The sequence below is a fragment of the Mauremys mutica genome, chromosome 1, assembly GCF_020497125.1.
Source record: "Mauremys mutica isolate MM-2020 ecotype Southern chromosome 1, ASM2049712v1, whole genome shotgun sequence".
Classification (NCBI taxonomy): domain Eukaryota; kingdom Metazoa; phylum Chordata; order Testudines; family Geoemydidae; genus Mauremys; species Mauremys mutica.
The window spans coordinates 173,429,133-173,453,404 of record NC_059072.1 but is presented as its reverse complement, the minus strand read 5'-3'; the positions used below and the strand labels follow the sequence as shown (position 1 = coordinate 173,453,404).

The 24,272-nt window shown below is 44.2% G+C and overlaps 1 long non-coding RNA gene across 1 annotated transcript; it reads left to right on the top strand.

Moving 5' to 3' along the window:
• Positions 1-2,553: 2,553 nt before the first annotated feature.
• Positions 2,554-5,747, top strand: LOC123354646. Its single transcript, XR_006574792.1, has 3 exons — positions 2,554-2,685; positions 3,367-4,625; positions 5,209-5,747. It is a non-coding gene; the product is annotated as an uncharacterized LOC123354646 (long non-coding RNA).
• Positions 5,748-24,272: the final 18,525 nt, after the last annotated feature.

Below are 24,272 nucleotides of genomic sequence, written 5' to 3'. Positions count from 1 at the left end.
ACAATCCACCTCTCTGTTTTTCTGCCATTTCTGGCACAGAGACCCTGAAGCCTGGATTGACTCAGTATTAACGTTACACCATGACTCCTATACAACCTTCAGGGAGGGAAATTCACATATTGTTGGACCTTTGAGAACATACACTATATGTGGAATTGATCTAATTGCTGGTGTCCTCCATAGTTATGCAGGGAGGAACCTTTTCTGATGCTGCTGCTCCTCTGAAGACCCTGCATCCTGGCTCCATCCATGGAAGTGATCCATGTTGATTCCTAGCTGGCTACTGTGGGGTTTTGCAATTGCGGTCACTGCTAAATATTGTATTCTCCATTGTGGAACACTGAGCTTTGGCGGCTGGAATGGCCCACGTGTAACGCCTATCTGCTGAATTTGGGGGCACACTGACCCCAGCAGGAAAGGTGCATTTGGGGCTCTTCTTCCCATTTGTTCCATTTGTTTGCTTTTGCTCTGAAAGCTCTTTGTCTTGTTTTCTATAAGGTGTCACTTCCTTTTCTATTGTAGGGTCTCTGCAGTGACTGGGGCTGGGGCGGGAGGTCACTCGGTTGTGGTTTCTCTTTCCCTGACTACCACTGCATTACAATGGAGTGAAGGCTGAGAGAACACATTAGTATTTTAGGGGGGAAAGACATATTATAGGGATGTTTTAATTCTCTCCAAAAGAAGCCTTATGCCTAGCATGATCTGAGTTAAACTGAAAAGAAATCAAGATCTGAGACTGCCTAGGGATGGCGCCTAAAGGACCCTATCTCTGTCCTGCAGTAAGTGATATTAGGAAGGAAACAATATGAAAACAACTCTTTAAACATCAGTTTAATTTCCACTGGGATCATAAACACCATTATGCATCTACTTTAATTGTATAGTTGGTGCACAGCCTTACTACAGGGCAGAGTTCATGTTCTTTGGGGCTTTTACATGAACCAATTCCAAAAAAATTTGGTTCACGGCACCCCAGTATGAACGGAAACTATTCGGATTGCTGTCCTCGTTCCTGATCAGAGTCAAATGTAGTAGTTCACTTCTAGCTCTAAATTTTGTGTGAGGATTCTTGGTATCAGGTGCCCCCAATGTAACTCAATACACTCACAATAATACACATGCTCTTCTTCGGCTAGTACGTGAAGGGTGAGGATGGGAGTGTCACAACAGAGCAACAGCAGATGACATCGGTGCAATTTGATGTCCACACCATCATCACTAATGATTCTGCCATTGGAATTTAGTTAACAATTCTCTTGCTGCTCCATAAACCAGGAAGGACTCCAGTTCACATCCCAGAGCTGTGCTGGTTTTGTTACAGGCTGGGAATCGTTTGGTTGACATTGTGTCAGCTCTGAGTTTGTGATTTTGTTCTTTTAAATACTGGTTTTTCATGCTCCATGAGTTGGGATCAGTGCATTTTAAGATGGAGGACAGTTGGAGAGTTCCAGATCTAAAACCCTATTGTCTTCCCTGTAGACAATGGGTTTTCTCAAAAAGCTGTCCATCTATGAGAAAAACCCCTGTGATTGATAGCTTTTCACCACTTACTAGCCTCCTCAGAATATGCAGCTGGTCAGAACTGCTGCAGTTGGCAAGCAGAGTTTTCACCCTCCTCTGGGGAATGGACAGAAGATTTTGGGTGAGAGAGGAGGTTGAGGAAGGATCGGATACCATTTTCACAAGGGAGTTGTGGGGAAGACACAACAAGAGCCCAGCAACTCTTAGAGGCTCTACCTCCTTCTCCACCCACTCCCTATGACAAATCGGGTTGGTTCCTCTCCTCTCCCCCCCGTGTAACATCAGTATAGTGGGGCGGTTACCCTGCTCTTGGGGAAAAAGATAGGCTGACACAGCTCTGCCCTGCAATTAGTGACATGAGGAGTGAGGGGGAGAAACACAGGAAGATAATGCGGTTTTAACATCAGATTAAACTGATGAGCAACTACAAATACCAAAATGTCTTAACTGAAATTGTGTAGTTAGTACATAGCAGCACTACAGGGCAGAGTTAAGGTTGTTTAGGAGTCTTACCTGGGCATTTCCATGAATTAATGTTTGGATTGCTCTTACACTTAAATTTATCTCAGAATTTCATGGGTTTATAATGCTTGATTTGGGGATAATTACACTGTCCCTATAATACATTTTTCCCTGAATCTCAAGTATGTGTCACCACCTTAACTTCATTTTAGCAGGTTTTCTTGGGAATATTAATTGTACTACTGCATTCAGGGGTTTTGTGATGTAGTTCTATATTATGTCAAGCGAACCTAGAGCATATGCAGAGGCACCAACTTTATCATTTGAATAAAGCTAAATAAATACATATCCCAGCCCCCATTTTCTCCCACACTCTCCTTAGAGAAAGCCCATCCACCACTTTGGTTTACCCCCAACCTCATTACATTCCATACAAAGGCCCCTCTCCATCCCCAACAGGCTCAACCTGTCCCTTTCTGCCCCCTCCTCCATCACCATGACAACAATCTGAATACAGGGGGATGATGACATCACAGACCCCATTCTGTTTCTATGGTACCTGTTTGAAAAAGTTGCCACTCCCCAGATAATTTCTCTCCTGTATCCAAAGTGATCAGTTTGATTCTAATTGGGTTGTAATAATGTCTGCGGTGGTTCGCCATTTGAATCTCGGATCTCTTCTGGCACAGGACAGCAGCCAAGGTACAAGCCCACAAAGATGGGTCTGGACTAAACCCTGAGTCTGAACATTCCTGAATTCATGGGGAGTTTGGATCCACTGGACCTTGGGCTCAACTCTAGGATCAGTCAGGCCTCACTGGGAACCAAAGGGAATGTGATGAGGCAGCAGATCATACAGAAAGGGTGGGGAGAGAAAGGGGTGGGGCCTGCATCATTTTAAGAAAGAGGCTGAGTTGTTAGATGGGAACAACTCTCCCTTCTTGACAGCACAAAAGGGATGGAGAACTGGAGCATGGAAATGACCTTGGGTGAATTAAACTGTTGATTCTATTCACCCTGTTTATGGAATCTGTGGGGAGGGGTGAATAACATCATTTCTTCTGGAGTATATAGAAATGACCAGAGCTGCCCACAATACCCTGGGGCACAGTTAGAATTGGGGGCATGATGCTTCCCATAAGGCCTTGGGGCTGAGGGAGGTATGGTGGGGGGAGCGGGTATTACAGATGCACTTGGCGCTATGGTTTAGGGTTTTTTTACTCGCCACAAGACACAATTACTGACACAAAAGTGAAGCTCGTTAATCAGAGCACAGCCTGGTGAGACCCAAGAACCCCTTAATGCCAATTGGCAAAGGGATTATGGTAATGCTCTGATTCTGGTCTGTACCTGGTCCCTGTTTGTGTTTGTCTCCCCCTGCAGGCACAGAAATCCTACCAACTCCCAGTCCCTTCTCCTGGACAGCCAACTCCGGTGGGGTCCCTGCTCTCTGCCACCTGTGCAGAGGCAGTGGGGAAGCTCTCAGGGTGTGGCAGGGGGAGGCCTATTGTCACCTGGGCCGGTACAGGTGCTTTGGAGACCTGCCGCTGTACAACTGCCATGGAGATGCACTGAAAGGCTGCCCACCACCAGGCAGCAAGAGGCTCCATGCTTATGTGGAGCCCGATATTGCACCTGAAGGCAGCCCAACCCCCAAAAAGAGGAGGCTCATGGTGTTAGGGACCTGGCTTCCTGGTGGTCTTCCCAGGCCAGAGAGAGCTCCCAGGAACTGAAGGTGGAGATGTGAGACACCAAAATCTCCTCCCTGGCCTTGAACATCAGGCCCAATTGTGGCCAATTCCCACCTCTGCCCCTTTAGATCAGTTGCTTTGCCTTGTCTCTCCCCCATAGAGGCTCCTTCCCCACCTGTCCCTCACACCAGCCCCTTCATCCTCACTTCCTCCAGTTTAAGCCCTAAAATGACCTCAGCGCTGTGGTTCCTTCTCCACTCCCTACTTCCAGCCCCGTACGTGTCTCCTTCCTTGACCTGCCTCCAAACGCCAGCCCTGAAACATGGCTTCTCTCCTTCCACTGCACTAACCACAATCCCTACTGGAGGCTCCTCTTCTTCCAGGGCTTGAATCCCAGCCCTCTCAGCTTCTTCTACACCTCCATGTGCCAGAACATCAGCCTTTCTGTGAGTCTCCTCTCCTGCCACACCCCTCATACTACGTCCTCCTCCTCACTGCTGCCAGTAACACCAGGCCACGCAAAGCAGGGACCAAAGAGCCACCCGAGGAGGCCATCATTGTCAGGACCCGGATGAGAGGGATATGCTGCTGCAAGGCAAGAATGAGGCCTGGCTTCATCCCTAAATTTAACATCAACGTCAGGTTGCTGTATAGCGCTGCAAGGAGAAAATCTCTACAGCTTCTCCAGAGAGCCTGGTTTCCGCTTCCATCTCCCATGACATTAACATCAATGTCAGTTTAGATCAATGGAGGGACACTCTGCTCCCATCCCCAAGATCCTGAGGTCTGGCTCCATCTCCAATTTAACATTAATGCAAGACTGGATTTCAGCCTGGCAGTGATGGATGTTCAGAGGACGCTACAAAGATCCTCAAGCCTGACTCCATCTGCCAAATTACATCTATGCAAAGGTTGCTAGATACAGCCAAGGATAGTCTGCTACTGGTGGTGGTGAGAATCTAAGGCCTGCTTCCATCCCCAAACCTGGACATTGTTCACGTGCTCCTATATAGCCCTACACGCTGCTTGCATGGGTAACTTGATCCTGGTTGTATCCCCTCTAGTGCTACGTGGCATGGCGGAGAGGGGTGCTCTACTGCTGAGGAGAGTTTGAGGTTCCTCCAGCACAACTCATTCCTTGCCATACTGCCATATAGTCCTGCAGGAAGCCATGCTGCTGTGTAGATTGTGAGGGGGAACATTCACCCTCTCTTATGTGCGGGGAGGAATAGCTCAGTGGTTTGAGCATTGGCCTCCTAAGCCCAGGGCTGTAAATTCAATCCTTGAGGGGCCCATTTAGGGATCTAGGGCAAAAATTGGGGATTGGTCCTGCTTTGAGCAGCGGGTTGGACTAGATGACCTCCTGAGGTCCCTTTCAACCCTGTGATTCTGTGTCCTTTTGGCCTGACTCTACAGGTGAAATTGACCTAATTTCTGGGCTCTTATATAGCTCCATATGGTGGGATGCTCAATCTACTATTTGTGGCTTGGCTTCAACCTCTCCATTGACCTTGTTGCTGGGTTTCCTCTATAGATTGTCTTGGAGGGATGAACTTCAGCACTGCTGCTGGGGAAAAGATGAGGTCTTCTTCCACCCTTTCTAGTGCTCAATAGCCCAACAGAGAGGAACGCTCTGTTACTGGGGAGAGTCTGGGCTCTATATCCAGAAGTCAATCATTGCCATGATGCAGTACAGCCCAGCAGGGAAGGATGCTCTGCTATGGTGCTGCCACAGGGACCATGCCACCTCAATATTAACATTACTGCCAGATGCCTCTATAGCCCTACAGGGAGGGATGTTCTCCTGCTGTGGACTGCCTGAGGTCTGGCACTATGTGTAAAACTGATCTAATTGCTGGAGTCCCCCACAGCCTTGCAGGGAGGGAAATTCTGTGCTGCTGCTGTTGTTTCTCTGAAGACCCTGCATTCTGGCTTCATCCACAGAAGCCATATTTGTGGGTTCCTGCTGTGGGGGTTGTGCTACTGTGGTGGTGGTAATTACCCCATTCCCCACTGTGGATCATATTGACTGGTTGCTGTTGGAACTGCCCCTTTGCCCCTCCTACCTGCCAAGGCGTGGGGCAGAGGAAGAAAATTGTATATATATAAATTGTATATATATAAAAATCTCCAACACTGACTTCCCTGAGAAAGCTGCATTTGGGGACTATTCCTCCCCACCTGTCCCAGAAGCAGCTGCATGCTTCTTGTTCATCTGGAAAACCCTTTGACTTGTTTTCAATAAAATGTTACTTCGTTTTCTATCGTAGGGTCTTTGCAGTGGCCGTGGTTGGGTCAGGGGATCTCCAGTTTGTGTTTTTTACTTTCCAAACACTGAATTACCAAGGGGTAAAGTTTGAGACCTAATTAGAAATTTAGGGGGGAAACACAAATTATAGACAGGAAGCAAGTGTCCTAGCAAGTTCAGAGCTAAGCAAACTTAAAAAAAGCGAACAGGTTAATGTTTGGAAATGCCCAATGGATCCTAACTGCACTGCATGAGAGATGTCAAGAGGAAAAAATGTTTTAAAATCATTTTAATATTATCTGGGATCGCAAACACTGCTATGCATTGATTTTAATTGTATGGTTGGCATACAGCATCATTACAGGGAAAAGTTCATGTTCTTTTCAGGTATTTACATGAACCAAATCCAATAAAAATTGGCTCACACCTTCTTAGTCTGAACTGAAACCAGAGTTTTTTAGAGTTTCACACACTGCACTGCTGGCCTAGCTCCTGATTAGAACAGAAAGTTAAATACTGTAATGACTCTGAATTTCTGATGAGGGTCAGAACTATCCTTGGTGGCAGGGGTCCTAAAAGTCTTTCAATACGCTCAACAATATTCAAGCTCTCCCACTACCACAGTGTGAAGGTTAGGGTTCAGGATGACATAGCCGTCAAATGTATTTGGGTTCTCTGCTTCCCAAAGTTGGGGCTGTGATGCTGGCAGGCCAGATGCCAGCTCTTGCCCAGGCTACGGATATTAGCTCAGAACTGACAACCTCGTAGCTGGAGACCAGGCCAGGTCACCTGCATGTTAGTTTTGCTCAAAATAGGTATTAGTCTTATAGGAAGATATTTAGTGAAATGCTTCTATGTTGCTGTGTGTATCAATCTCACTTATAATAGCTATATTACAAAGTAATATTTAAGTGTTTGCTCTGAAACTGTAAACCCCCCGAGTCAGGAGAGAAACATTACCAAGTGTGAAATACTAGTTTGCCACAAGAGCCCACAACAAAAGAAGGCAGTACCTCTTTCTCACTGTATTAGCTATGAAGACCTGTTCACCCAGAAGCGGGGAGTGGCTCACTCAATGACTGCTTATTACTGTTCCTCTAGAGCACCTGGCATTGGACACTGTCAGGAGACAATACTTGTAACAGGCCTTGTGGAGAAAGAGTGAGAAAACAACCCATGGACATTGCCAGATTTCTGCCTCTGGAGCAGAAGAGAATTTCACCTCATCTTGTTCTAAAGACAGTAGCCCTTTACTGTGCTAGGCCCATTCTTTCAGGTTCTCTGTTTCCCATTCTTCACTCATACAGTTGGGTTACCAACTTCCTAATTGCAAAAAACCGAACACCTTAGCCCCGCCCCTTCCCCAAGGCCCTGCCCCACCCCCTCCTCACTAATTCCTCCCTCAGTGGCTCGCTCTCCCCCACTTTCACTCACTTTCACTGGGCTGGGACAGGGGATTGGAGTGCAGGAGGGGGTGTGGGCTCTGGGCTGGGGGTGCAGGCTCTATGGTGGGGCCAGGGATGAGGGGTTTGGGGGGAAAAGGGGGGTCTAGGTTGGGGGGACTCAGGGCTGGGGCAGGGGGTTGGGGCTTGGGTGCAGGCTTACCTCAGGTGGCTCCCGAGTCAGTGGCGCAGTGGGGCTAAAGCAGGCTCCCTGCCTGTCCTGGCTCCGCACTGCGCCTGAGGAAGTGGCCAGCAGGTCTGGCTCCTAGGCGGGCGGGGAGGGTGCTGCCTTTGCCCGCAGGCACTGCCTCTCCCAGCTCCCACTGGCCGCGGTTCCTGGCCAATGGGAGTGCGGAGCTGGTGTTCGGGGCAGGGGCAGAACGCGTAGCCCCCCCCCTGCTTAGGAGCCGGACCTGCTGTCCACTTCTGAGGCACAGTGTGGTGCCAAGACAGGTAGGGACTAGCCTGCCTTAGCCCTGCAGCACACCAACTGGACTTTTAATGGCTCGGTGCTGACTGGCACCACCAGTGCTGATCGGAGCCTCCAGTGTCCCTTTTTTGACCGGGTGTTGATATTGATATTCACTGTATGTTCACTCTGAAGACTGACTGGGTAGTAAGTTTGGAGTATCATATCTGATTTGCACAGCTCACTAGTAAAATGATGGCTATTTAATTGCCAGCCCAGCAACTTCATTCTGGAATCTGACAGGCTGGGTTCATTCAGGTTTATGTATAACTAATAGCTGAACTCCAGTGGGAGAAATTGTAACAATTCTCTCTGCCCCATAAACCAGAAAAGGATTCCATTCCCTTTCTCTGAGCTGTGTTGTCACGGCAGTGCTAACTGTAGAGCTGGGCAGGCTGTGTCATTTTGTTCACAGGGGCTCATCTCGATTAGACTTTTCCTGTTGTTATGCATACTTCCACCTTTTCATGTTCTCTGTATGTATAAATATCTCCTGTCTGTGTGTTCCATTCTATGCATCCGAAGAAGTGAGCTGTAGCTCACGAAAGCTCATGCTAAAATAAATTTGTTAGTCTTTAAGGTGCCACAAGTACTCCTGTTCTTTTTACGGATACAGACTAACACGGCTGCTACTCTGAAACCTTTCATCAGAAAGTTTCCAACTAGCTCTAGCTAACAGGAACGTCAAGTGCTCTTGGGCAGCCTCTCCAGAGGTCCCACCTTTCTCCTAACTGGTCTCCCTCTATTCATCTCACATCAGCCCAATCCATCAACTTAACCTAAAATGAGTCAATCAACCCTTAAAGAAAAACTGCAGACCCTGGAGTTTATCTCCTGTCAGCTTCTTGGAGGCAGCCTGGTACAGGTTTTTCTGCCTCCACTATCCCAGGCCTTTCTGCCTCCCCATCTCTGTCTATTCTCATTCCTCTATCGCTGGGCCTGTTTTCCTTATTGATCCCAGCCCTAGGCGCATGCCTCCATGATTGGCAGTTCTGGCAGCTGTTTTGGGGAGTGATCAGCCTGGTTGCCTGGCTAGGAAGAGTCTCCTTTCTCTTCTACCTATGCTCAGTACAGGATTTGTAAACCACTTCACAAAGAGTAAGAAATAGTTTTCAGTACAGTAAATGGACAGAAGACCAACAGAGCGCAGATGTTTTGAGTAATATAACACTTTGATTTACATTTTTTATAGGGAATGCCAATGGGCACTTCAAGTTTCATTCAGACCAAGTCATGTTCATGTTCTGGGTCCGTTTCTTTTCAATATCTTCATCAATGCTTTAGATAATGGCATAGAGAGTACACTATAACTTATAAAGTTTGCGGACGATACAAGCTGGGAGGGGTTGCAAGTGCTTTGGAGGATAGGATTAAAATTCAAAATGATCTGGACAAACTGGAGAAATGGTCTGAAGTAAATAGGATGAAATTCAAATGCAAAGTACTCCACTTAAGAAGGAACAATCAGTTGCACACATACAAAATGGGAAATGACTGCCTAAGAAGGAGTACTGCAGAAAGGGATCTGGGATCATAATGGACCACAAGCTAAATATGAGTCAACAGTGTAACACTTTTGCCAAAAAAGCAAGCATCCTTCTGGGATTTATTAGCAGGAGTGATGTAAGCAAGACACGAGAAGTAATTCTTCTGCTCTACTCTGCACTAATTAGGCCTCAACTGGAGTATTGTGTCCAGTGCTGGGCACCACATTTCAGGAAAGATGTGGACAAATTGGAGAATGTCCAGAGAAGAGCAACAAAAATTATTAAAGGTCTAGAAAACATGACCTATGAGGGAAGATTGAAAAAATTGGGTTTGTTTAGTCTGAAAAATAGACGACTGAGAGGGGACATGATAACAGTTTTCAAGTACATAAAAGGTTGTTACAAGGAGGAGGGAGAAGAATTGTCCTTCTTAACCTCTGAGGATAGGACAAGAAGCAATGGGCTTAAATTGCAGCAAGGGAGGTTTAGGTTGGACACGAGGAAAAACTTCCTAACGGTCAGGGTGGTTAAGCACTGGAATAAATTGCCTGTGGAGGTTGTGGAATCTTCATCATTGGAGATTTTTAAGAGCAGGTTAGACAAATATCTGTCAGGGGTGGTCTAGATAATACTTGTCCTTCCATGAGTGCAGGGGACTGGACTAGATAATCTCTAGAGGTCCCTGCCAGTCCTACGATTCTATGTTTTCTGCTAAGGTGCACTTACCATATTATATTTCATTTTACCATTCCATCTAATCATATGTTTAGGAGGTTAAGATTAAAAACACCAAGTCACACAGTACTTCTGATACTCATAAAACTGTAATTTCTGAAAATCTAACCGTAGAAGTATATTTAAGACAAGGTGTTATCTGATTGTAAACCACAAGGTGGAGCTAAATGATCGTACAGTAGTAATACAAAACTGAAGCATGTTGCAATGAGCAATCTCCTTTACACTGGTATATTTAAGTAACTAAACAAACTTGTAGGTTGACTGCAGGAGCGGTAATGTTCTTATTCTGTGGTCCCTCCACAATTTATAAATATCTTGCTGAATTGCATTACAAAGTAAGAAAAAGATGATCAAGGGTGACTTCTCCAGTCTTCCAAAACGATTGTTAAAGGGAACTGATTAATCCTTCTGGAAGATACAACAGAATTTGTTTACACTGTCATCAAAATAACCCCCATTTAATTTGTTATAATTGTTTAGGGGTGAAATATTCTTTATTCACTACCATATCTGTAAAGATTGGCAAGTGGGTTTTGTTTCTGGGCTGGTAAACTTTCATGACAATGTTGCATGTTTCTCACTTTAGAATAATTACAGTGTGTCTGAAATGCTCATGATAGACTCCTCCCTTCCAACTACTTGCATTACTCTCAAGGTGAAGGAAATTAAGAGAACGGTTTATTCAGTTCTAACAATTAAAAACTGCAAACCAAGTATGAAGAACAGAGGATAAAATCGGAGGGAACTTTACACATATGGAGGAAGAACATTTGAAATAATTTATTAAACCAAGATTAATGCCAGTTCTTACCTAAGACTATATCTATTAGAAAAGGCATCACCAACTGATTCCTACAGTAAATTTTAGCCTTCAATTAAGTGTCCTCCAGGTGTATTTTTAAGTCATTAGCGATTCCCCAAATTCATTCCTATCCATTTCAGGCACTCTTAACTCTTTCCACTACCCAATGAGTTTAACATTCACCTGCTGGATTCAGGGGACTTGCCTTCAGATAGCTTTGTGTCTAGCTTTAGAGAAGGGGTGGGCAAACTTTTTGGCCCAAGGGCCACATCTAGGTATGAAAATTGTATGTCGGGCAACGAATGCTCATGAAATTGGGGCTGGGGTGTGGGAGGGAGTGAGGGCTCTGGCTGGGGGTGTGGATTCTGGGGTGGAGCCAGAAATGAGGAGTTCAGAGTACGGGAGGGGGCTCTGGGCTGGGGCAAGGATGTGGGGGTGGGCTGAGGGCTTCAGCTGGGGGTACAGGCCAGGGTGGGGCTGGGGATGAGGGGTCTGAGGTATAGCAGAATGCTCTGGTCTTGAACCGAGGGGTTTGGAGGGTGGGAGGGGGATTGGGGCTGGGGCATGGGGGAGGGCTCTGGGGTGGGGCTGGGGATGAGGGCTTGGGGAGCAGGAGGGTGCACCAGGCTGGGACCAAGGAGTTTGGAGGGTGGGAGGGGGATCAGGGCTGAAGTGTGGGGGATGATAGCTCAGGGATGCAGGCTCTGGGTGGCGCTTACCTCTAGCAGATCCTGGAAGCATTGGTATGTCTCCCCTCCAGCTCCTACACAGACCAAATGGCTCTGCTGCATGCTGTCCTGTCCACAGGTGCCGCCCTTGCAGCTCACATTGGCCATGATTCCCGGCCAATGGGAACTGCAGGGGTGGCGCTTGGGGCAGGGCAGTGTGCAGAGCAGAGCCCCCTGGCTGCCCCTATACATAGAAGCTAGAGGGGGGATGTGTCGCTGCTTTCGGGAGCCACGCGGAGCGGCCCCCGACCCTGCCCCCCTACTGGAGCGCTGAAGTGGGGCAAGGCCCAGACCCCGCTCCCCAGCGGGAGCTCAAGGGCAGGATAAAATGGCTAGTTTGCTCACCCCTGCTTTAGAGGCACATGTAACGGTTGCCCAAGCCCAGTTTGAATAAAGGCAACATCTTGGCATCTAGAAATGTCATTTTTGCAGTTCCACATCCTAACATGCTGCCCCACACGCACATAATGAAAGGTTTGCTAATGGGTCTTCCTCATGAGTTGGCATGTACAATCTGTTTAGTGTGTACGGGAAACCCATTAATAATTTCTAATATAGGTTTCCCTCATATGCAGGCCCGTGTATTAAAGCTTTATTTAGCAAACTAACACTCCTTCCCCCACCCCTACAGTCATGCATTTGAAAAAAGAAAAAAAAAAGTGATGCTCTATGGTCTTCAAGCCCCAGAAATATTATCACAAAATTGTGCTTCAAACAAAATGCACTGGGGTGAAATACTTGCACCTGGTTCACAGCAGTTTTTCTTCTCTCTTTTTTTAATAAGATCTTCACTTGCAAAACCTCTCTGTAGTCACAGCAAGGACATGCAAGGAGTGTTGTCTGAGCAGCAAGTGTTTTTATTTCCCATCAATGGAGATTTTTAAAATGGATTATAGAGGAATCCCTGCTCCTCCCACTAATGCCTTGTTAAAGATAGAAGGATGGTTAATCTAAAGCCCCTTTACACCACCACCCCATAAAGGAAACTGAAAGGGGACAGAAATGGCTTCCTCCCTAGCTGGCACAGGACTGGTCTAAGGTCTCTAAAGCGACCCTGCTCAAATCCCCCATGCAGGGGGCATGGCTTGCAGCAAGGAATGGAAGCGAGGGGGCAGAGGTGAAGTGTACTGCATTACAGCTATTCTCCACTTCCCAAGGTTCATGTGGGGGTAGGGGAAGCAGTGTGTAAGTTGGAGTAACCCTGAGGTGGCTCCAACTTACGCTAGAAGGCAGGCAGGGACTGGGCTATTCTGAAATACATTAAACACAAAGATGGCTTAAAGTCACATTTATCCCCATCCCTCCCTTGAACACAGGGGGCAAGGGGAGTGGGGAACCGAATTGGGGCCAGTGCTTCTATGCAGCCACATGAGCAATACAGTCAGCAGTGGCTACCCATGGCCAAAAACAAAGCAGACAAATATGAACCACTTCCACCATAGAGATCCCAATTGAAAAAAAAAATCCCCACTCCTACCTCTGAGATCTTCCTACCGATTAAGGCATGTGTCTGGTTTGGATAGGGCAATGGTTGCGGTGGGAGTGTGTTGGGGGGTAAACCTAGAATTGAAGAAATATTTCTGCTGACAGTCAACCAAAAATAAAAATGCAATTAGTTCTAAAACGGGGCCAAAATGATGAAAGGTGCTGCCGTTCCCCTTTCTCACCTGTGCTAGGCAATATTAGCACACTTGTGCTGTAACAACATTGCCATAGTAATTGCTCATTTCTTTGTCTACAGTGGCACATGTTACTGTTTTTGCATTACTTGCTTAGTCTGCTGGTCTTTAGGAGTAGGTATGTGAGATTCTCTTCTGGCTGAGCTGGGGCACTATATTGCAGGTTATATTTCATTAGTTTTATTGCCCCTTGTGAACATTTCACTTTCCTCCCACTGCTGTACATTTCAGGTCGATAATTTACCACTAAATGTAAGCAAACTGTCTTGGAAACATAACTATGCCATAGTATGAAAGTATACATTAATCGGCATGATACTTTATGGTACTACTCTATTTGCACATTCACCGAATAACCAGCTAGAATCAAAGAACTTGGGGTTTTTTTTAGTTCTTTCATCTTCACTTGCATGACATATAAATCTCTCTTAAGATCTATATACACAATATGCACCATAGTAAAATGCACTCATTTAATGATCACACTTGTTCTTCATCTGGCTCTTAAGAGAGTCAAGATTTGATTTATATCAATATTTCCTTGGAAATAAGGTAAGCAAATTATGCATTAGGTCAGCATTTATTCAGGCCTACAAAGGTGACCTTCCTGCTTTCTAATCATGCCTTGTTAAAATGGTGAGATTCTGCCATACTTACTCATGCTGAGTAGCACGTTACTTCTCAAATAGTTCCATTGAAAACAATGATACTCACTGAGTAAAATACTAAGCAAAATGCTACTCATCACAAGAGTATCAGAATCCCAAAGGAAGTAATTTGGACCAAAGTTTTCAAACTTGCTTTCCCCCAAGCACAGGCACCCAATCAGTGACTTGATTTTCTGAGGTACAGTCTCAGTTCACAATTTAGGGCTATTTTAGATTGTACGGTAACTATATGTGTACTGTGACCATTGGTTGTGGTCATTAACCAAATGCTTTGAGCCACTCTGTAGGATAAGTATGGACTGCGGATGTCTTTAAATGGCGTATTTGTTTGAAAGGTTGAACCGGAATTGCCTGTTTGAAAGAGAGACTCTCTCTAAAACTAGTAGAATCTTTCAAGTTGTTGGAACTTCAAGGACCCAATTCAATACCCACCGAAATCAATGCAAGTCTTTATATTGATGTCAGTAGGCATAGGATCAGTTCCTGAGTGCATCCACTGAATCTGGAACTAACGCGTACTCATCACCTTGAAGATGGACAATTTTTTTGATAAAGTGTGAAACTACTGCGCGTACCTGCTCTGTAACAGAAAACTAAAGTTCAAAGTAACCCCCCACGCCCCCGCAACTCCTCAAATCAACAGAATCTTCTAGGGTGAACCTATGAGCATCTGAATAAAGGTAGACAATACCTCTCATGTGGGGAACCCAATGGAGGCAGAAAGATTTATATGCAGGATTAAGTTCTTCAGCATGCAAAACACATCCTTGCTGGTCTAAAAAGTTCAATCAGTTCTTATAAAGTGAACTATGTTAAAAGAATTTTAACATGAAAGTATATCATGCTGCTCGGAAAAAAATGCTTTCATGTTTATAATACAAGTACCTTAGCAGTCAAGAGAATAATTCCCAAAGCATGTGCATGAAGCTGGCAAGGATCATGCCCTTGAAACTGACGCTCAGTGGGAATATGTGATTTAGCAAATCACTGGGCTTTCATCTTTGGAGTCCTGGTTTATATCTGACTTAAGGCGTTAATTAAAAGTGTCTTGGGTATTGGTTTTTCTTGTAATTAAGCCTGCACATGTACATGATGAGTAACCTGAGCTCACAACCAAAAGTTTTTCTACTGCAGACCACCTGAACAAGCTGGTACAGAGGCAAAGCAGCCTCATCTTCAGGATACAGTCAGAGGAAAGTAGTAATGAGTCTGGTAAGAAAGCTCTCATTTTAGTATTTATCACTAGAGACGGATCAAAATGAGAAAACAAGAATTCCATCTCACAAAAGATGTTGAGGTTAGGAAGCTTGGTTTGCATCATAATTAAAATAAGACCTTTTGACATTTTGTGTAAGAAAAATCACAGAGAGAGAGAAAAAGAGAGAGAGAGAGATCCACCCTAGAATAGCCAATAGAGCCTGGCTGTTAGGGCACCCTTCTGGGCTGTAGGAGACTCAGTTCCAGTCAAAAGTAGGGCTTTTTATCTGAACAGCCCTCTCCCAAACTTGGAGGGGTTTAAACAAATTCGGACTCTGAGCTAAACTCTGTCTCTCTTGTTTCTCAAAATAAAACTCCAACCAAAGAGGCTTGATACAACCTTGTGTAAGCTATGACTGGGTACTGCACCTATATGTTTCTAAAAACTTCTCACCTCATGCAAACTGGTGGGAGGATGGCTTCTCTGAAGAAGATGCTGAAGGAACAACCAGAAAGGTAGGAGGAGAACCAGGAGAGGCTGGAACAACAAAATCCAAGGGAGGACATGATTTCAAGAAGGAGGTTATAAACTGATGGTAGCAGCAGAGTCAGCCACGGGGTCAAAGACTATTAGGATGAAGTAGATGCTCTAACATTTGGCTCTTTCTTTGTGAATTACATAAAATGAAGGCAGTTTAGTGAATATAAGTGTTTGTTAAGGTCTAACAAAGCATTTGCTAATAAAACCCAAAGCTTAAGGATCTAGGTTGCTGTTCTAAATCTGGCCATATTGCCTATTATTACCTACTAGTGCCATATATACATGGTTTGGTTATTAAAGTCCGTAATGGCTCCCAGTGCTGTATTTGTGCAAAATAAAATACAAAGCATCAAAAACCATTTTAAAAAACAAAACAAGCAAACAAACATTGTAGCATAAATGCCCTTTTTACAGTGCGGTGTGCCAGCAAAGAAATAGATTTGCATTTGCATAACAAGCCCGTTGAGTTATGGGAGCTACTGAATGTGTCATGTATAATGCTTACGGTGTTAAGCAAAATAGGGTTTTTCCATGTTAGTTATTTAACATGTAATTAAACTGGGATCAAGCCCATGGATTCAGGTAACCAAAACATTTATGAATGTCTCTGTGACGCTGTTTGAATTCACCAGTGTCTATCTTATTAAAAGACAAAATCAAAAGCAGTATTCACAACAACATACTCCTAATGTTGCCTGAGCCTATCTTAGCCCAGCAATGTTTATTTGGTCTTTCAATTGCTATTCCTGTGATGAAGAATATCTGTGTATGGTCAACACTGATCAGCAGCTTTCAGCTTCTATGCTGATTATACTGATTGCATCATATCTGAAGCTTTTCACCCACATGCTCTGATGATGTAAATGGATGAAGTTAATGGAGCTATACCCACTACATTTAGGCTCTATAGCTTTGTTTAGAGATCATCCCTGATTAGTGGTCACATTTTTTAAACACAAGTTTCCTGCTCTGCCCCTTTAACACTTTTTAGAGTACCTCTGCCATGCCGAGGGCAGTTAAAAATAAATGAGTATAATAGAAGAAACTGCTGCTAAATAAAGACTATGAAAATTCCTATCACGGAAGAGTTTTTACCTCACTGTAACTGCAGGATTATGATGATAATAAGAGTGTAAAACAACTTTCATGCTTAATGAGCAGAGACAAATGCATTATAAAAGCATCTGCTTATAATTCTCAAGCATCTGGCTTGCTAGTAAGCAGCAGTTCAGCAATTACTAGCACACACTGCAAGTCTCCTTCATCCTATTTATACTGAAGCAAGTTGGCCCACATTGCAGGTGCATGATATGTACTATTTCCAGAGGAAAGGGTGGGTTCCCCATGGCCCTGAGTGGAGCTGGTCAGAAAATCCCACAGAAGTTTCATGAAAAAAATGAAACTTATTTTTATTTTAAAGAGTTCCAAACTGAGCCATTCTCCCTTCACAATATTTGCTTGCCCTTTCCAGTCCTCAAGCTTCCAGAGGAAAAACTTGAGAATGTGAATCTTAAAGGCTCAGTAATCAGAAGATAACTAAAAATGACCTCAAATTTATTCTTTTTAAATCTCATGGTTTTAAAACCATTTTCAGCCTGAATCATGATTTTTCAACACTTGGGGTTGGCAACACTGCTACTTTCTATTTCCTAGTTCCAGCCCATATGTTTCTGACCTACCTTAGCTAGAATCTGGAGCTCTGGTTTAGATTCCCCCTCAGTGCTGCACACACGTGCTCTGGATCCCACACTTGAACAGGCTTAGGCTTATGTAGAAATGGCATGCCACTACTGGAAAGAAAGAAAGGGAACATTTTACATTGTCAATGTCTTTAAAAAGTTTCTGTGTTTAAAGGAAGCAAGATCAGCTCTACTTCATACTGCTAAACCAAAAAGATTGACTGAACTTTTGATACCTTCAGAACAGTGGTAAGACACTCTGGAAAAAATTGGGTGTGGGAAGCATTGCTGCTTCTGCCCAGAACAAATGTGCCATTGGAAACTGACCAGGTAGTCCTATCCTACCTTAACATTAAGATGGCGGTTCTAATTTGCTTTGAATGCAACTGGCAAGCTGAGGCCCACCCATTGCCCTTAACTTTCTTCCTTTTCAGTTAGACCCCTAGACCTCTGCTCAGGTCAATTCAAATTTTATTAGCACTAGGTAGGCCAGACAGCTGGGGATGCAGAACTTGTCTGAAAAGCAGCAGCATCTGGGAAAAGCCACTGGCTCACTTTTCTCCTCACTTATCTATAAAAAGTTAAATCACTGAGAAGAATCTGTTATGTACTCTTTGTACACAGTAGGTTGCAGGGCTGCTACCAGCAAGTCAGGCTTCTGTACTAGTTATGAACTGGCTGCAGAGCTTGCTTCCCAGAGAGACATACCAAATGTGTTAGCTATAAGATCCTTTAATGCATTGCCAGGGACAGCACTCCTGAGCTTATGCAACGTGGGGGTATGTTGCACTTGGCACCACCTAGTGGTGGAACAGTATCATATAGTTTAACATTTTACTACAAGAACCTGTAGCAGATGTAGCTTGTGATCCCATTATTTTCACACTGCATGTTTAAGAGTCTGTCAGGGACCTGGACTGCTCAAGGATTCAGAGGATATTACAGAATGAGGGAGACACTCAGTGCTCTCTCTCAGACATTTGATGTTCCTTGTGTCTTTTCTCTTAATCTACAGTTCAAACTCATCTAAACTGAAGTGATGCATCTTGCTCTTGTACATGGAAATCAAATAAAAGATATTTAATTCAAATAAAGAGCTGGTAAAACATAGGGGAGGGACGCACAATTTCTTTTTCCAAAAAGAAATGTACATTGAAATTTTAAAATTTCAAAATATAACCAAAATTCAGGTAATTTGAACCAGTTGGTCAGAAAAAAGGCAAAAAATATCACAGCAATTTATTCAAAGGTCTTCATAAGTTTTTCACCAAAAGTGCAAACAGTTCTATTCAGATACCAGTGTGAAAGGAAGGGATGTTTATAGAGGGGACTGCAGTGCTGGCAGGGTTTTTGTTCTGGCCTATCTTTTTTAAAATGGTTTCATAATTGTTTGAGTGGTGGAGTTACCTTCTGATGGGGATCACCATCTATCCATATGAGCAGAGTAGAGATTTTAATAGGTGTCTTACTTCTTGTCAGCAAAAGATTATGGATATCCAGAAGGAAACATGGCCTATGAAGTCAATTCCATTTTTAAAAATGGAAATTAAAAAAACCAATCCCCAATGCACAAATGATTGATTTACTTTCCCATAATGGGTTTTTGTATTTTAAGTGCTTCTGGGAAGCTGTAGCTGGCCAACATTCACAGAAGATCACACCTGGGGAGTTCTTTCAAAACAACACAGCCCCTCTCCTGGGGCTACTTTCTCCTCTACATTTCTCCTAAGAACCTAGATTCTCCCTTGAGAAAAGGTAACAAAGCCCAGCCCCAAACAACCTTATCCGGCATACAGACAAAACTTACTAACCCCTCTACCTACACTCAGTGAAGGAAGGTGCTTAAATACCCCACCCTCTTCCCAGCATGCCGTGTGTGACTAGTCTAAAAATCCCAATAGTGCTGGGACTACAGTGCCCAGTATGCTTTCTGCTCTAAGAGAAATGAGCACACTCACCCAGCCTACGCTTAGGGGCTCCAGTCTCAGGCTCTGAGCAGAGGCAACAGCTGGATTTTGCTTTTCAAACCCTTTTTACTGCCTTCCCCAGACAGCTTCCTCTCCCTCAGCAGCTGTCTTTCTTTTCCCACAGGCCTGTCTTTGTTGTAAAGTCCCTGAATTGGGGTAGTAGCCCCCAGGAGGCTTATTACCAAGAACATCTCCCAACATACCCATCAAATTCAGCGCAATATCATTAGTTTAATCCCCTGCAGGAAGCCACTGTGAGTAGAGGATGGACCTATTAAATAAGTGTTCCAGAGGAAGTGAATAGTTCAGGTCACCATTGAGTCTATGGTGAAAAACTGTTATTCTCTGATGGCTGTTTGGTAGCCTATGTGAAACGAGTTAAGATGTCTTAGTCCAACTTCCCATGAACAGGTGTCATATCACAAAATCCACCACAAGTACCATTACTTGGTTCTCTTGTTGGCAGTCTAATCAGAGAAACTAGTGATTGAAGGGGTATGAAGAATGAATTATCCTCTGATGGCCAGTTGTCATCCCTCCAGATCAGTACTGAGGCAACCAGGGGAAACTTGCACTCCCTGTAGTGTGCCTGTTTAGTGTCTAAACAGAGCAGGGCTGTCAATCTAGCACCTGCCATGAGCTCTAAATATATAAGGTCTGATACAACTCCCACTGAAGTCAATAGGAGTCTTACTATTAATTTTAAAAGGGATTGGATCAAGCCCTAGGACAAGGGGAGAGAAAGGCAGTGTTCCTTTAAGAATTTGGGGGTTTAAAGATTCTGTCCTCCATCATATTCAGCTATATTTTTTCCAAGAGTTTAACAGGAATAAATATTTATGTAGGTGCTACACAATTATGCCATAGGGAAATGTGTTTGATGAATTACAATAAACTGCATTCCAGGCAAATTATAATTATTGCCCAGGAGAGTGAACACTAAGAAATTGTTTCCTCTGTCATTTGTGGGAATCGGGTGAGTAGTATGCACCTGATTTTGGGGGATGGGGGGTGGGAGAGACATAAACCAGAGGAGTTACATAGACTTATACCAACATCTTGGGATTTTACAGTTTGGTGCAGAAGTCAACTAGGAGTTGGGAAAGGAGGACTCCATGGCTTAGTAATTATGGCTACATGCCATACAGGAAACATGGGATTGGAAGCTCTCCACAAGTCCAGAGGCCAGAATCTCAGACCTAGATCCTGGATATTAAGAGCCTAAATATCTTTGTGGATCTGGGCCTCAGTGCACTCTATATTTCCATGGAGTCACTCCAGATACACACCAATCTAAAAGAGCAGATTTTGGCCTCTGGACTCTTTCTTGTAAGGTTGGACCTGAGAGCATCACAGTATTGCCAACCCCACGGGTTCCAAAATCATGAGTCAAGCTTAAAAAACCACGCTTAAGAATCATGAGATATAACAATAACAACAGTGGGGTGTTTTCAGTTTGCCTTCTGCTGTAGGAACATTTAGCGTTCTCATTTCCAAGATTTTCTCTTCAACCATAAGGACTACGAACTTACTTTTGTGCCAGTCAAAGCAGTGCTTCTCAGGAAATAACCTGGTTCCAGCTTTAGGAAAAACACCAATATCATGAGACTCATGATGAAATCGCAAGCGTTGGCAGCAGTGCTGTGATGCTGTACTTAGAACAGAAGATAGAGGGAGCTGTATGGTTGGCCAGAACACCTAGGATGCTGCAACGGTGACATTGGCTCTGATTCTGAAGTCACTTAAACTTACGTAAATCAAGAATAACTCACCCAGAGACAATGGGGTTTCACCAGTGTAAAAGTGGTATGAACTCAGATTCAGACCACATGCCCCTAGTTCAAGAGCCCCACTGTGATTTCCTGATGTATGAATTTCTATTATATATTTAACTTCCTTATGGTGACACCCTTTTCAGGAATAATTATGTTTGCTGTAATTTAGAGACTGTTCAAGCAAATTGGACTTTGTCTTCAATATTTTTTCCTAATTATTGATTCTTTACTAGTGTACGGTGGGCCTGAATCAGATCTCCTTTTCCAGCAGTTTGGTTTTACACTGATAGAACTTCACTCAGAATCAGACCCAGTATGTTTCAGCAATCAAAAAAAAAAAAGAGAGAGAGAGAGAAAGCAGGGAACCTGAGCTGCAAAACTAACTTCAAGAGCTGGATTTCAAACACCCCAACACTGGATGCATGTTTGGATTGGGGAATTTTGTTTGTCCTATTATAGGGATCGGATAGTCAGACACTGGCCCTCTCTAGCGGACTTAGATGGCCCCCATTACTGTAGTGTCAGAATGCCTCATAATCTTTCATGTATTTATCCTCACAACAACTGTGAGGTAGGGAAATACTTACATTACTATAACTAAATACTAGTATCTCCATTTCCCAGATGGGGAATTGAGGCACAGAAGGACTAAGTGACTTGCCAAAGGCCACACAAGAAGTCTGTGGCTGAGCAAGGAATTGAATCAGGGTGTCCTAGGCTACTGCCTTAACCACTGGACCAGTCTTCCTCTTTCAAGCCCTGACACTGGTTTGGGCCTCAAGGCACTATTGTGTTGTAACATGTGGATCCAGATCCAAGTTTGGAGACCTAATCCCCCTCAAAGCCATGGGGTTGCTCAGACTCAATCTCTTGGTTTCAGAAGAAAACCGATTGGGCCAGATCCTCAGCTGATGTAATTCTGCATAGCTCCATTCAAACCAAGAGAGTTGCACTAAATACACCAGCTGAAGACCTGGCCCTTAATCGTTTTCCTTTTCTCTTTTAGTCTGGCTTTCTTAAGTCCTACAGAAATACTCTAGGCCTTTGCTAGCTATTCGTTGTTCAAGCCGAGCTTCACGGAGTAGCAGGCCATTGGGATCTGCGTTCCGGATGAAATTATTCACTCATCCTCCACTTGCAGTAAATGGCTCAACTGAATGCCCATTACAGCCAATTTGTTAATACTCAGCTTGTCTCCAAAGGGAAACCTATCAAAGCTATTTCAAAATTCAGACTTGGGACTGGCTGACAAATATTTTAATAACTTGTTAACTAAGTGCTGTTGTAAGCTCATCGTTAGCAGTAGGACTGTGAAGAGAAGCAGTGTTTACCATCAGACGTTTTATAAGGATTAAAGCTATAGCATTAAAAAGAAAGTGAGACAGAACACAATACATTAAATATGTGTATTGGGTCAATGGACAAAACTCATTCCTGGAGTGCCTCCATAGACCTGAAAGATGAATTGGTCTTTTTATTTCTTACACCACTCCTTAGTCACTTCTGATTGGTATAGCACAAAATATAAGGTCTGCTCTCTCACTCAGGTTGATTACACTGCTGTAAAACAAAAGTAACATAGTGGTGAATCAGGGCTATAGAGTATAATGAAACTAATTACACTATGATCTAAATCACAGAATCATCACTATCCTTTTCTCCTTCTAGATAATCGAGATACCTCCCTCACCCCCTTCTCGCCTTCTGCATCACAAATCACTACAAACCCATCTCCACAGGGAACTGGAAAAGCTCCCTGGCAGATTTTGATGTCTGTGCTTTTATTTTCACTGGTGTAAAGTCAGAGTAACTCCAGCAATTACATTGATGTTACTCTAGACTGATAGTGGGATAAGAGACTAGAATCTGGTGTATTGTCTTTCCCCACCCATTTAAATACCCACCATGAGAGTCTCAAAAATGCCTACATGATTTAGGAGCCCATATCCCACTGAAAAAAATCAGAGAGTCAGGACACAAGTCCCATTAAGGCATTTTGAAAATCCCAGCCCTATTGCACATAGAGGGGGCCTGATTCTCACTTGGTAGAAATTGGCATAGCTCCATTGACTTCAGTGGAACTACACTGATCTATACCAAAATACACCCTCTCTTAAGGTTAAAATCAGCCACTATTGTCTTAAAGAGCAAAATGCACACACTAGAGCTGTTCTCCTTCTGTATAAGTGGCAGAGGCACGTGTTTCTGGAGTAATAAGATCTGAGTTCTTTTCCTACTGTTGCTGTGAAATGATATCATACATATACAGTACAGTAAAAATGACACAGTTCTACAGATGGTATCTAAGTACAGGAGGAGACGCTATTAAGATAATATAGTGACAGTCAGGGCTGGCCTTACCATGAGGCAAACTGAAGTGCCCGCCTCAGGTGCCAGACTGGGGGAAGTGGGTGGGGGGTGCCACTAGGACCCAGAGTGTAAAAAATGGTGTCTGCAGCATACTGCATATGTATTCTCTCTGCTCTAGATGCACAGAGATGGTGGAGTGCTGTGCGGGAGGAAGGAGGGCACAAGAGACATAACAGGCAGGCAGGAGAAAAGGGAAATAACAGAAAGCAGCAGGAGCTGCAGAGAGAGAAAGGAGGAGGAGGAGCCTCTTATGTACGTCTCTAGCACCTCCAGGAGCCTGGACTGATTAATACCAGCTTCTCAGGGAGCTTCCTGTTTCCTGCTGCTTCCCTGAACCCACTCGAGGAGAACAGGCAGTCAACTGAAGTAGGCCCTTAAGACGCTGATATCTTCCCTCACTCAGGCCCTGCTATCAGCCTGTTTATTTGTCCCCTTCAACTGAGTGTTGAGGGCCACTATAGCTGGCACAGAACAGCAGTCATGAGTGAAAGAAGAAAACGCCCCTCTGGGGCAGCATTCAGAAAAAGAAAGAAAGCAAAGGAAGCTTTTCTATCTAAGCAAGAAGGAGCTCTGCTGAGATACATAGACACAAATATCAGACGGGTAGTCGTGTTAATCTGGATCTGGAAAAGCAGCAAAGAGTCCTGTGGCACCTTATAGACTAACAGACGTATTGGAGCATGAGCTTTCATGGGTGAATACCCACTTCGTCGGATGCATTCACCCACGAAAGCTCATGCTCCAATACATCTGTTAGTCTATAAGGTGCCACAAGACTCTTTGCTGCTTTTATAGAAAAAAATGTTCA